This window comes from Tyto alba, unplaced genomic scaffold (assembly GCF_018691265.1).
Source record: "Tyto alba isolate M040663 unplaced genomic scaffold, T.alba_DEE_v4.0 Super-Scaffold_22, whole genome shotgun sequence".
Lineage (NCBI taxonomy): Eukaryota > Metazoa > Chordata > Aves > Strigiformes > Tytonidae > Tyto > Tyto alba.
In genome coordinates, this window is record NW_024881296.1 from 24,186,750 (window position 1) to 24,199,808 (window position 13,059).

At 37.7% G+C, this 13,059-nt stretch overlaps 1 protein-coding gene across 6 annotated transcripts in view; it reads left to right on the top strand.

Moving 5' to 3' along the window:
- The window catches only part of ARID1B (AT-rich interaction domain 1B), a 332,937-nt gene that overhangs the window by 39,550 nt on the left and 280,328 nt on the right, over nucleotides 1–13,059 (top strand). The window lies entirely within an intron of this gene.

A 13,059-nucleotide genomic window follows, 5' to 3' on the forward strand; every position in this document is an offset into this window, starting at 1 on the left:
AGAATGGGTCTTTTGATGGTCAAGTGTTAATAATTGCAAAGAAAAGTTGCTGTTCTTTGTCATGTAAAGAAATGGGGTTTTTAAATTTCAGATTTAGGAAAATGCTAAATACTGTGCTTGTGCAGACTGTAGGAAAATGTTTAGCATAGTTCTTTCTTTTGGGTGTACTAAGCCTCATTGACTAAATTGAAAAAAAGGCTGCTACTTTAGTTCATGGCAGGATAAGGCTTTATGTTGTATTGTCTCCTTTAGAATTATCCCTTCTATTGAGTGTAATTCACTCTATAGAGGGAGGTGAGCACAGATTACAGATAATCATGGAATCAAATTTGACATAAGTTTGGGGTCTTTATGGTAGTTTAGCTCTTCATCTTAATGCTGGTCATCTGAGATTGTTTACTGAAGAAAATCCCTAAAGTAGCGGAATTGCATTATTATGGTAAATAGAAACATTTCAGTAGCTTCTATCATTTCTTTGAAACTGTGGGGCAAAAATGTAGGTTGAAAAGGAAAAAGAACAGATCCTTCAGCTGGTGAGAGAAAGCTTGGAAAGGAGACAAAGTCGACATTTTTATCTGTTCAATTACTATGTACTGATGTTCAGTAAAACCTAATTTTTACATCCATCCTGGAGTACATGGCAGTCTACATTTGTGTAGAAAGTGTCATCAATCTACTATGCCAAATAAAATGTATTTTTGTTACTGCTAAATGATTGTACTTCAGTTGGAATATTTAATAGTTGTAATCACATTTGTTATTCTGCTTGGAACTGGGAGCATGAGAGAGGAAAACATGTAAACCCTGTGTGCTGGTGTTCTGAGAAAGGTTTCTGTTAAAGGAAGCAGCAGTTATTTTGTTGTTGAGAACTAGGTTTGCTAGCAGCATTAACTGTCAGTCTATACTGGAGTTCGGCAGGAAATGGATTTTGGTGATCAGAAGTGGAGAACAGAGGGCTGTTTGCTGCTTTACTAGGAAGATAGAAAATCATTTACTTCTGAACAGCTCATTTTACATGGCAGCAGGAGACATGATTTTATTTACATTTGAAGTAAAATAAGCATCTTGCTTTTAAGAAAAGGCTGCTGCATTACTCTGTTCAACAGCTGCTATATAATAAATGCACCAGGAGGGTTTTAAAGTGTAGGTAAGGAATAATTACCTTACTCCTAATAATATAGTCATAGTAGTTTTCTCATAATAGTATTCATCAAAGAATAATTGACACTCCAAACTACTGAAGTGACATCTAGACCCATCATGCGCATGCGTGTTAAGATTTTTGTAACCATACTTTCTGTAATGTCCCTGGGGGGGCAACTCAGCTTTTTTTTTTTTTTTTTTTTTGAAGTCTTAGTGTAAGTTTCTCAGAAGATACTATCAAGTGTCTGTAAATTTGAACTTACTCAGAGGAAGCAAGGGAGGCAATAGAGTTTTCTTTTTTAAAAATAGGGAGTGTGTTTCCCACAGCTGAAAATAGGACTGAAGATAAGAAGGTGAAACGTGCCTCAAATCAGTGGGAAATTTGCTATGACTTCAGTGGAGCTAAAATTTCACTTGGGGGCCACATTGTTGGGGTTGGGTGACTTGTCTTTGGTTGATTGATAGCAGTGTAGGCAGAATCAGCTCTCTAAGTCAATTGAAGAGAATTTCAGAATGGGACAGGTCAGTACCCTTTACTTTGGTGACTCTGGGACAGAGTCAGTTAGCTTTCTTCTTGGAACAATACACCTTTCAGGAAATACCTGATGTTTCAGTAGCTGAAGATTAGACTCCTATTGCAACAAGCTCCTGTTTTGGTGTATGTGTGTGGGGGGTTTTTTTGTTGTTGTTTTTTGTGTTTTTTTTTTTTTTTGTTTGTTTGGTTTTTTTTTTTTTTAAATCCCATAATATTTATGTTAGATTTAGTTTCAGCAAAACTTGAGTAAAAATTAGTCTTACAGCAGCATAGTAAGTACTGCAAAAAACAAGCATTTTCCATGTCTTTTTTTGTGTAGTCAGTCTTAAACGACATGGGTCCCATGCAGTATAATCAAAGCTTGCTCAGTGACCTGCTTCAGTTTTGTATGTTTTATCACCTAAAGCGTTAAGACTTTTGTGGAGGTAGATGAGTTACAAAATCTTTTTAAAACATAAAGTATCTTAAATATGTTAAAAATTATTAACATTCTCTGTAATTTTTTCTAAAACTCGTGTTTGTTTATATATTGCATTGCTCCTCATAACTATACCAACTGAGTGCATATAAAGATTCTAGTATAAATATTTTAAGCTTTTGGTGTAGTTTTTCAAGACCAGTGAAAGATAGATTTAAGGAATAACTTAAAGCTAGAGCTCACGTAATTCTTTTTGGCTTTTATTCTTATGCTACCTTGCCTGACCCCATTTTTGGGTACTTCTGTAGCACTTGTGCTTCTTATTCATTGCTTTGCCTAAAATAGAACAGGTGTGTTAAATGCTTGCATCTTTGCTGATAAGTATTTGATCTCTGAATCTTATAATGTCTTCTGGGGGTGAAGAAGAGGATCAAGGAGAAAATCAGTGTCCGTTTTATTTCTTTGTATGCTCAATCCTTTTCCTCCTCTTCTGAACATTGTTACTTAGTAATGCTCTTTGCATTTGTGTGTTAAGAACAAGACACATAACGGGTAATAAACAATTTAATGACTGGACAATATTAGAAAGCATGTTTGAATCTTATATTAAAATACACCTCCTGAAATGTGACTGAATTTGGCTTTGGTGTATATGTCAAAAGGACAAATTACATTTGCTATTATTTTGTTTCACAGAACAGTGATGAAGAGATTTCTGCGTATTTCTTGGCAAACTGTAATATAACTTGTCTTTTGAGACAGGAGTCCAATCAAAATAAACAAAGTTTATATAGCCACTTAGGGAAGATGTTGTTTTAATTATAGAAGTAACTTTATTTGTCTTGAGTCTATGTACATACGTGTGTTTTACAGGCCGTGTTGGCAAATATGTGTGTTACAGGACAGGTTAGCAAAACCGCCTTGTTCTTTTCACAGGATTGTCTCTCTCTGAACTGTTCCGTGCTGTGCAAGTAGTGCTCAGTAAAAACAAATCCGTCAGAGCTGGTGCCAAGAACAGACTGAGCCTGTGCCTGGAGGAGGCAGGCAGGGCTGCTCGGCAAGGCCCTTGGCTTTGAGCTCCTCCTGCCCCTTCTGGGTACCTCCGCTGCTCACCTCTGCTGTCCCGCCTGACTTTCCCAGCTGGCAGCACTGAAAATTGGCATGCGTTTTGACTCTTCCACCATACTGGAGAGTATTTAAAAGGGCAGATGCAGATTGACTGGTTGGTGTTTTTCATTGGTTTCAGTTTATTGCTGGTTGGCAAAACTGAAGAGATTCAGAGGCCAAGATATCCCCCTGCAGATTTGGGAAGTGTGTACTTAATAGATTTATGGCCCTTTTACATTTGGAAAGTTGTTCTAGGGAGGAAACTATTATTTCTAAAATGAACCTTAAGTTCTGCAGAAAATGATACTTTAGACCTCGTGTTCACCAAGGAAGAAATCATACCTGCTGCTGGAGAGCAGGCAGGTGGGTTTTCAGTCCTCCAAGGTGATGCTGTGTGAAATCCCATGTATCCTTCTCAAATTGAAGATTGTTTTATGACCTGTGTAAATTTGCAGTCTTGCAGCAAGTAGTGAAGAGTAGATTCAGTAAATGCCAAGACTGTGTGGGTACTTGGCCTTTCTTTTTTGATTTTATACATTACAAGAAAAATAATGTTTTCTAGTATTTCTTTAGGCTCATAACACAGGGGTTACAAGAGGAGCATAACCACAAAAAATAATTGAAGAATATCCAGGAAAAGATGAGATATACTTTGGGTGTAGGCTTTTCTTTTTTCTTTCTTGCTTGTGTTCTGTCATCTCATTTTTGTCTTTCACATGTAGAACTGACTAAAAATATGTTCCTATTCTTGGTGTGCATTAAGATCCTGTATAGCAGAGTAAAAACCTGACTAAATATCAGAACCCAGTGTATGTGCGAGTTGCTGTGTTTTTACTGGAGTTGCTTTAGACTTTCTTGCAGGAACTCTGAAACTTCTGCTTTCTATAAAGCTGTTTTTTAAAAAACGAGGTTTTAGCCCAGAGGATAAAATTAGTTGTTATTATGAAACCTGGTTGTAAGTCTGTTGTTTATAAGAATGTGGAAAGATGCACGCTGCATGTAGTGTTTTGCTTAGTGGAGAAAACATGTTTTTACTTGAAAAGTATTTTTTATATGTGGACCCAATCTTGTGTATTCCACTTTAAGCCGTAGGCAGGAATGACTGTCCTGAATCCTTTCAGGTTAAAAAATATAAGTGTCCTCAAGATTTTTATAACTTTGTGGAAAGAAAGGCCAACACACTTTGGCACTTGTTAATTCTGTAGTAATGAAATACTGCAAACGATAATTTTTTATTGCATTATGGTTTTCTTGGGTACTTTTTACTGTCTCAGAGATGCAAAATTTCACAGATTATGTGGCATTTTCAATACTATCTCTGAAAAAGAGGAGTGCAAAGTCTTAAATAATAGAGTTTGGTAAAACCAGTGGAAAGGAGCCCAGGACTAGTATAGAAGCAGTATCGGCAGCGCTGGCACTGATTGTACAAGGAATGATCATCCACTTCTGCGTGTCAATAAAAATGCAGGAGAGCACCTTTCTTGACACAGGGGTTGCTGGAACATCAGTGCTGTCTTTTTTTGTAATACTCCTGTGGATGTTTTTGCACAAAGTGGTATCTGTCAGAGCTTGAAATATTCTTGCACAGTTCCCTTTGAACAGGTAGCACAGGACAAGTTCTAGCACATAGCTGCCTGACATGGGGCCACCTACCGTGGGGAAGGAATGCCTTGCTTACATACATCTGAAATGATGTGCTAAGAACTTTGCCAGTCATTTTGCCGATTACATACTGGGCTGTAAATAATTACTGAACTTCCATTTTGAATCACGTCTCTTTTTTTCTTTTTTTTTTTTTACCTCCCCGTTAAAGAAAGACAATAGCAGTGGAAAATATTGAGGCTGCTGTAACAGTTTGTGATTAGCCTGGAGATATTTTTACAGTGAACCTAACATAAATCTGCACATTTTTTTTACTGCTACGCTGCCTTTGTTTTTGGAATGCAATATTTGTTCTTCTTGTGTTGCTTTCAGTAGTACTGTTCATTTAGTAATGCACATGGTGTGGACTGTGTCAAATTACAATTGAAAACAAATATTGTGAATGGTTTACCTAAAGGATGCAATAAGAATACTAAGACCTGATATTTTCCTTAGGGGATGCCTTTTCTTTGTTATTTTCATACATTTGGCAAGATATTATAACTGATATTTGAACAGTGATTGAAAAAAAGCAGTCTTTTTTTTGCGCACTTGCTGGAGTTCTTTATCTACGCTGTTAACATCTTGTTTTGGAAATTGAGATATTCAGACACTGGAATACGATATGCTGTGAAAATCCCAATTGTGCTGAAAAAGGCAGAATGAATTGGGCAATAGGGCCCCTTGAAAGGACGTGAATTCATTTTTGTCCCATAATTTTTCCTGCAGTTGAAGTCAGTGTAAGTGCTTATTGGAGCAAGCAACATTCAACAGTATATTTGTGTGCAGTTGCCTTGGGGGATTTTTCTTGTCTTTTTTCCTTAAGATTCCCTGTCTTGGGGCAACTTTATCTGTTCAGCTGCAGGTGAAATGAGCCTTGCAAATATATTTGTCAGCTGAGGCAGAGGTGTACATGTTTGCCCTTATTGCTACGTTAATATTGCTAGTTGTGCTATATTTGCTCATGGAAAAGTAAGTGAATAATGGAAGCCTGAAAGCTTGCTCTGAGTGGAGGTGTTACAGATGTTTGGTCAGTCTTCTGTTTGCTCTCCCTTTTGAGTGAGGAAACTGTGTTGCTGTGGGGCTCCCTTTGAAACCCTGTTTGTGCCATTAGCTCTTTCGTTGTTTTACATGATTTTTAGTGAAATTTGCCTAAGGTTGTGTTATTCATGTCAATTTTGCCCTTATGGCTGCAGTTTCTAACTGGAGGCACAGGAAGCTTCCCATTTGGTGGGGAGCACTGCCTTCACAGGCAGCAGGAGAGGCTACCAGCCCTTCCTGCCGCCACTTGGACCTTCTCAGGGTTGTTTAGTGGAAAACTGCAGTGGTTGTGGGCTGGTCTGTCTCAAAGGACTCCCTTCTGCTTCTGAGACAGTCAAGGTAGATGTAATGATAGCAGGGCTGTGGAAAAATCTGGACCCCGTATTACAAAACATACATCATCATGCAGCAGTCATTGGGATGGAGGTGTGTTCTGATAACTACCGAGGAAAGAGTTACCACATGAAAACTAAGTGTGTAAATGTAAATCTTAACAAAAAAAACCCCAAACAAACAAACAAAAAAAACCCAACAAAAACAAAAAAAAAAACAAAAAACCAACCAACCAACAACAACAAAAAACAAAACAAAACCAAAAACAAACAAAAAAACCCCCAAAACAAAAACAAACGTTGATAATCTTTCTCCTGAGTGAAGCTGGTGATGGTGACTGGCCACTGTGGATTAGTGTCTTTGCATGAACTTGACCCCTTGTCATACCTTTGAACACCCTATACTACCACTAATTTAGAGTATGATGTTTACTGAAACCATACTGCATATTGAAGCAGTGGCTTCCTTTTTTCTGGTAGAGAACAAAATGACAGACTCTCAGAAATTTCAGGGTAGCAGAAATAAGTGGACTAAAGTCATGCTATGGGATTGGAGGATTTTGAAGCTGTGATGCCTGAGTTGCTCCCCTGGCCAGAAAATATACCTAGACCATCATTTTCTGACCTAAAGAAAGGAAAGTGTGGCTCACACTCTTGAGGCTGCTGAGACTCCGAGGTGATGATGACCAAGGGACATGCCTAAGTCTCAAAACTTCCCATGAGATAGGAGAAAACCCACCTTATATATTCTATATTTAGTACAAGAAACCTAGCACCTCCCTCTTCCCCTTTTGCCCCCAGCCACATTTGACTGCTCTATCAGCCAGCTCTAGTGGAAGAATTCACATTAGTAAGGTAGGGTTTGATGCTAGTTGCCAGGAGGCAGAAGCTTTTTAAAAGCCCCTTTATTTAGCTGACATGCTCAAAAAACCCTCCTTCCTGATAGGTAGGACAGAAACAAAAATCCTGCAAGTGACCCACTGGTAGAGTGTAGAAAGCTGTTGGAGTTTTTGAGAAGTTGGTTGTCATCTGTGAAGGGAAGGGAGCGTGTTCTTTGGCTGAGCTCCCTCCAGTAGCTGGAGAAGGGATTTGCTGGGGGGCACTTGGGCTTGGGTGGGTGGAAGAGCTCTGAGCTAGGGCAGTGAGGGTGGAGGGTAAGATTACAGGAACATGTAAGCACGCGTTGAAATCTAAGCAATGGTTTTGTGAACAAAAGTGATTGAGGTACCCAGACATGACAGGAGGGAGAAGAAAACCCAACCCTATTTAATTGCCTATACTCTAATGCTGGCAGCCAGGGTAATAAACAAGAGGAGCTGAAATTTATCATTTATGATTATAAATTTCATCTACTTGGTATTACTTGAAATCTAGTGGGAAGGTTCACAGGATTGGAATGTTAAAATAAATGGTTATAATCTATTTAGAGAGAGTTGGATGGGTGGAAGGAGAGGAAAAGTGGAACTCTATATCAAGAATGGTATTATGTATTTCTGAATCACTGAGTAATCAAAAGCAAATGATCTTAAATGCTTCTGAGTTACTGTCCTGGCAGAGAAGGCATGAGATGAGGGTGCTAGCTAGTACCTGCTAGATACCACTGAAATAAAGTAGATTCAGGATGACCAGTCGTTTAAAAATTGTTACTTGCATTGGGGAGAGCAGGGGGAGCAGGGACTGATCACTACCTGCTGCCAGTATTGAAACCCTTATGAATTTCTCTTAAAAACTCTGTGAGTGCAGGTGACAGTTTGTCTGGGAAGGCATTGTATCTGACACTGAAGAATTCAAAGGCAAATGAAGAAGAACTTGTCGCAGAAGCAAATCTCTGTTTTTTAGTTGTAAGGACCACAGCTTGATTTAGCTATGTTGTATGCAGAAAGAATTGAGGTCAAATAAGCAACAACATAAAACCTATGACCATGGATGCGTATGGATTGGTAAACAGATTGTATGTACATACAAACGTGTCTGTTACTTTCAGAGGGACTGCAACACAAAGATGGGAATGGTAATAAACTAAATGGGTTGGGAGAATTTTTTTTTTTTGTAGATGATGCCTGGAAATGGCTTAAAGCTTTTTTGCTAAATGAATAATTGAGGAAAAAATTCACTCCTGCTGTTTGTCTCCAGCATCTGTCAGAGTTTTAGATCTAGAACCTTCACTTGAAGTTATTTCTTGTATTGTTTAATACGGGTATTCTGAATGTGGATCAAGTTTATTTTAAAGAGGTTTCTTTAAATAATGAAGACTTGTTCTAAAATGAGTAAAATTCCTTCAACTATAAATGAGCACTAATTGTGAATTAAAAAAATGATTTGGTAAGAAAGAAATGTTCTGTTTACCATTTTTCTAATCTAATAAGCATGTTAAATTTAAGAACTGAATAAATATTTGTTTAAGTGCATAATTGCTTAAATAAGTGTGTGTGGACATTTAAGTATGTTTTTCTGGTTAGCAAAAAGACTTGCCAAGCCTAGTGTGAAAGCTAGAGCTAATAAGAAGAATAAACAGAATAGTTACTGATCAGTGAGACTAAACCTTTATTCAAAATAATAATAACAACAATAATAATAAAAAAAGGGACAACACAAGATTGAAATATATTACACACATCAGATTTTACTGCTTGCCAATTTAAATGAAGGTAGGACCAGACTAATACACAATACTTCTATTTGAATAAATCCACTGTGATCTAGGAACTAAAATGCGGGTCTCACTTACGGGATATCACTTTCTTCTGGAAAAGCAGTGACAGAGAAAGCTTTGAAGGTCATGGTAGATAATTAGTTCAGTGCAAGTTCCTTGTACAATCCTGCAGTTTAAAAGCATTAATATGATATTTGGCTGAGTAAAAGAAAGTGATACTGGAAAACTGAATCTTGTTTTTGGTCCCTCAAAATGACTAGTGAAGGTGGAGCTTAGATGCAGAATTAGGATGGCTGCAGTGAACTGAACAATGTGGTCGGTCGTAAGAATTCTCAAGAACTGAATAACCTTTTAGGTTAAGAGGAGGTGATTCAGGTCTCTTGACCTGAATCTGTGTATAACTAAATATGTGGAAAAGAAATTTTAAAGAAGAATTTTCCAGACCAGCATACAGATATATAGCATAGCCTCTACTTTCACAGACAAGGAGAGCACATTGACTGGAGAACTGTGTCCACGTGCGGATGCCATGGAAGGCTTGCTGTCTCCTTCAGGTGTTGCAGAATATCTTCAAACAATCAGAATAACCCCAAAAGATCTGAAAATTAACTTGGTCTTTAAAGTATTGAGTGACATGAATAGGAAGTCACTTTCCTTCTGCATTATTGTAATCACAGTATTTGTTTTTTCTTTCTCTAGTGAATCTCATGTTCCAACAATGTGGTCAGTGTATTAAACCTGTAGCACATTGTTATTCCTTCATAAACTAGGAACTTTAATTACTAAAAATAATATAATGCGGTTCTTAATTTTGTGAAAGTGAGTGCTTTTTGTGGAGACGGGTTCTCTATGCCTGAGATGTTTGCCATCAGACAAATAATTCAAAATGCATGTAGAAGGTGTGAAAATGTCTTCTGGGGATTGAAGGCATTCATCTTTCTTCTGAAACACCCCAGGTAAATGGTAGGAGTTCAGAAGATACAGAAATGCTGTTTTGTATTTCGCTTGGAATCACGAGCAGGATAATACATACATCCTCCAGAAAAATCTTATTTTTGAGACAGCAGCAAGCTGGCAGTCTGGTCTGTGGGCTGCCATGGTCTCCACAGCATGGGGAAGTGTAGCTGAGAGAAACATTCACCAACCGTAGGTCGTAGGGATGTTTTTCTCCTGAATTTGACTTAGTCCAGTTCCATAAAGCCCATTTAAACTGTGAAGCTCTTATTTTTTTGAGCAGTTCTTTTTCTCTGTCCCAAACGTGTCCCACTGAAGATCATTGAGAGTTTCTCCAAGGAAGGTGGTCAGGTGTGGACTTGCAGGTTTTACTGCTTCTACGTGAGGCGCTTCTGGAGAAGGATTTTTGAATTTTGTAATTTGGTTAGCCATCTGTCTTGATTCTCACTACTTGTTGTGGAATCAAAAACATACAAACAGAGAAAAACTTACCAAATTTCCATGTGAGAATGGGTGCGAGTGTACACATACTAAGCATTCCTCTGTATCTGTTCTTCTCTGTCTTGGTGTGCTTTGGGAGTAAGGGTCTTAATACTGTTTGATAAACAGTTTACTTTGCAAAAGTGACCACCAGGAAGCGAGTTAAACAAATTCATAAAACTGTACTGTAGATTAAACTGTGACTTAATCATATCAATTTAGTCTGGCTCTATTAATAGCTAATAAATGGCTTTATGTTTTTCTAATGCCTGGGAGCCATGTTGCAATATACTCAAGTTATTTCAGATAATAATCTCTAGTTCTTCTAGACAATGAATAGACAGTTATTGCTAGTTTTTTATACAAAATATAATTCTTCACTTTAGAACTTTTTGGGTTGTTTTGGAGAATAAATTAAATTTAATACACAATTTATTACAATTTTATATGTAAGCTTTGCTTTTAATAGTTCAGCTTTCCTTCAATTTTCTGTAAACCTAATAAAAATGTAACTGTAGTTATATATATTTATGATAATTTCATTTTTTGTGTGCTTTTAGTAATGCATGTATACTACATACTAATGAGCAAATGAGATAACACATTAGAGCTGGAATATAGAAAGAATCCTGGTAATTAGGATGCTTGGGTACAAATTTTGACTCTGCTGCTGAACTGTTATGCTAATTTATTATAAAATGCATGATACTTGCAAATAAATGATAAAATATCTACCTGGTACTGCATATTCAGTAGTGTTTTATCCAAATAACGTTTATTGAGCAGAAATCGTGTTCTTGCAAAATATGGAAGTAAAATCCAAGTTTTAAATGTGCTGGATTTCTAGCATGCTTTGAACAAATGTGTTCTTACACATCAGGTAGAAACACTTGTGCTGTAGACGTAGCAATTAATTGCTTTTATCTTGGCACTTAATTTGATTATTTTTTTTTTTTTTTTTCCTCCTCCTGTTGTGTCTTGATCTTCTCACTCTCAATTGATGTCAGGTCAAAATATGCCTTGTTGCCATCATGAGAATCTGCCCCTTCCAGCACCAGGGTTCTAGATTTGTTTTCAGCATAGAGGGAGTTTGCTGTGCTGCACATGAGTTCATGCTTAAGACTGTAGCATCATAGGAGAAGGTCTGGAGGTGTGTTGGGGAGGCCTTTAGAAATGAGAGGGAAGCAGAAACCAACAGACATGTACACAAGGAACAATGCGGCCACTGCAGAGCGTCAGGTAGGTGTCTGCAGGAGTGTGGGACAGCGGGGCAACAAAACTGGTATGACCGTACCAGAGGAGAACGGCTGCAGTGACTGTGGCATGAACTGGCAAAGGCATGGATGGGATGCGTAGATATGCAGGCAGAGGGAATTGTTAATTTTAAGTGCTGTTGTTCTGGATGGAGCATCAGGGCTTTGGAATAATTGGTGTCAAGATTACTGAGGTAAGAGTGGTTTATTTAGGCACAGTTAGGTTTACGGGATTTTTTTGACATTTACTGACATAGGATGTTACTGTAACCCTGGAATATCAGTATACTGGAGTGGGCATATATATGTGTGTAGCTTGTTAGAAGAGTACGTGCAAAAGCCGGTTTTGAAGTTTCATTTAGTTAAGTGGGCAAACTGTTTTTCCTTAAACACATAGCAACTTAAGCAAAAATTTGCAGCAGTTCCCGTTTAGTTGTCAGTAGTAGGTTGTCATTTACACACCTTTTAGAATGGGTGGCAATCCTGAAAAGATGACCAGCAGAAAAGGACCTTGGCCTACTGTGTAGATGAGGATTTAGGAAAGGTGCGTGTGGGCATCCCTTTCCACCAGCCATACTGGTGTTTAGTAGATCCTTAAGAACACTTCACCATGTATTTCTGTCCTTTTTCTTTATCTGGTTCCAGTTTTGTTAAATTTTGTCTCTGACATAATATATATACATAGATACTTATGCACATACATATATATGGTTGTATATATATATCTCCCTATCCAAAAACATCCTGAGAGCAAGGATTCCTGGGCAGTGGTAGGCACCACTCCTAGTAACGGCACTGGCTGTTCTTGGCTCTGTCAGCCGTAGTGATGCTTTAAAACTGGGATTTGCTATGACAATTAAATACAGACCATGTGTAGCTCACAAATCCACCTCTGTCATGACCCCAGATGTTGATTTATTTGATTGGACAGTTGGAAAACTATTCAGAATTATCTGTGGAGCAAGCGGCATTTTGAAACCAGTCTTTATTAATATTAAAGTGATTTATTGCTTCTTATAGTGAAAATAATTTGGAGTTTGAGGGTGCATCTGACATTGCATAAATCTCTAGGTAGTAGTGAGTGTTTGAACAAATTTTATGCAGTCTGTTTATTCACTTAAAATTTTCAAAACAAATATTCAAAAGCTGCTTCATTTGAAAGGATAGTTTGCACAGTTTACCAGGCTGTAGATTTAATACCAATGAACTTCAAGGCTTTTGGCAGGGCAAGGGCATGCATCTTTGTATTGCTCCACAATTTGGTGGTTTAGCTTAGAAATAAATTGTAAATGTCAGATCAGAAGAAGGGCTTGTGAGACTGTAAATTCGTGTGTGTGGTGGTGGTGTTTTTTCACCCAGCTACGTCGGTTAGCCTAGTAAGACATCCTCTCCCCCTACACACGCTTTGCTTTATTTATTCCATGTGTGCTGTTATTTGTTTATTTATGTATTTATTTTTAAGTATCGCTTGCATTCCGGTCTAAATGTGCTTGAAAATTACC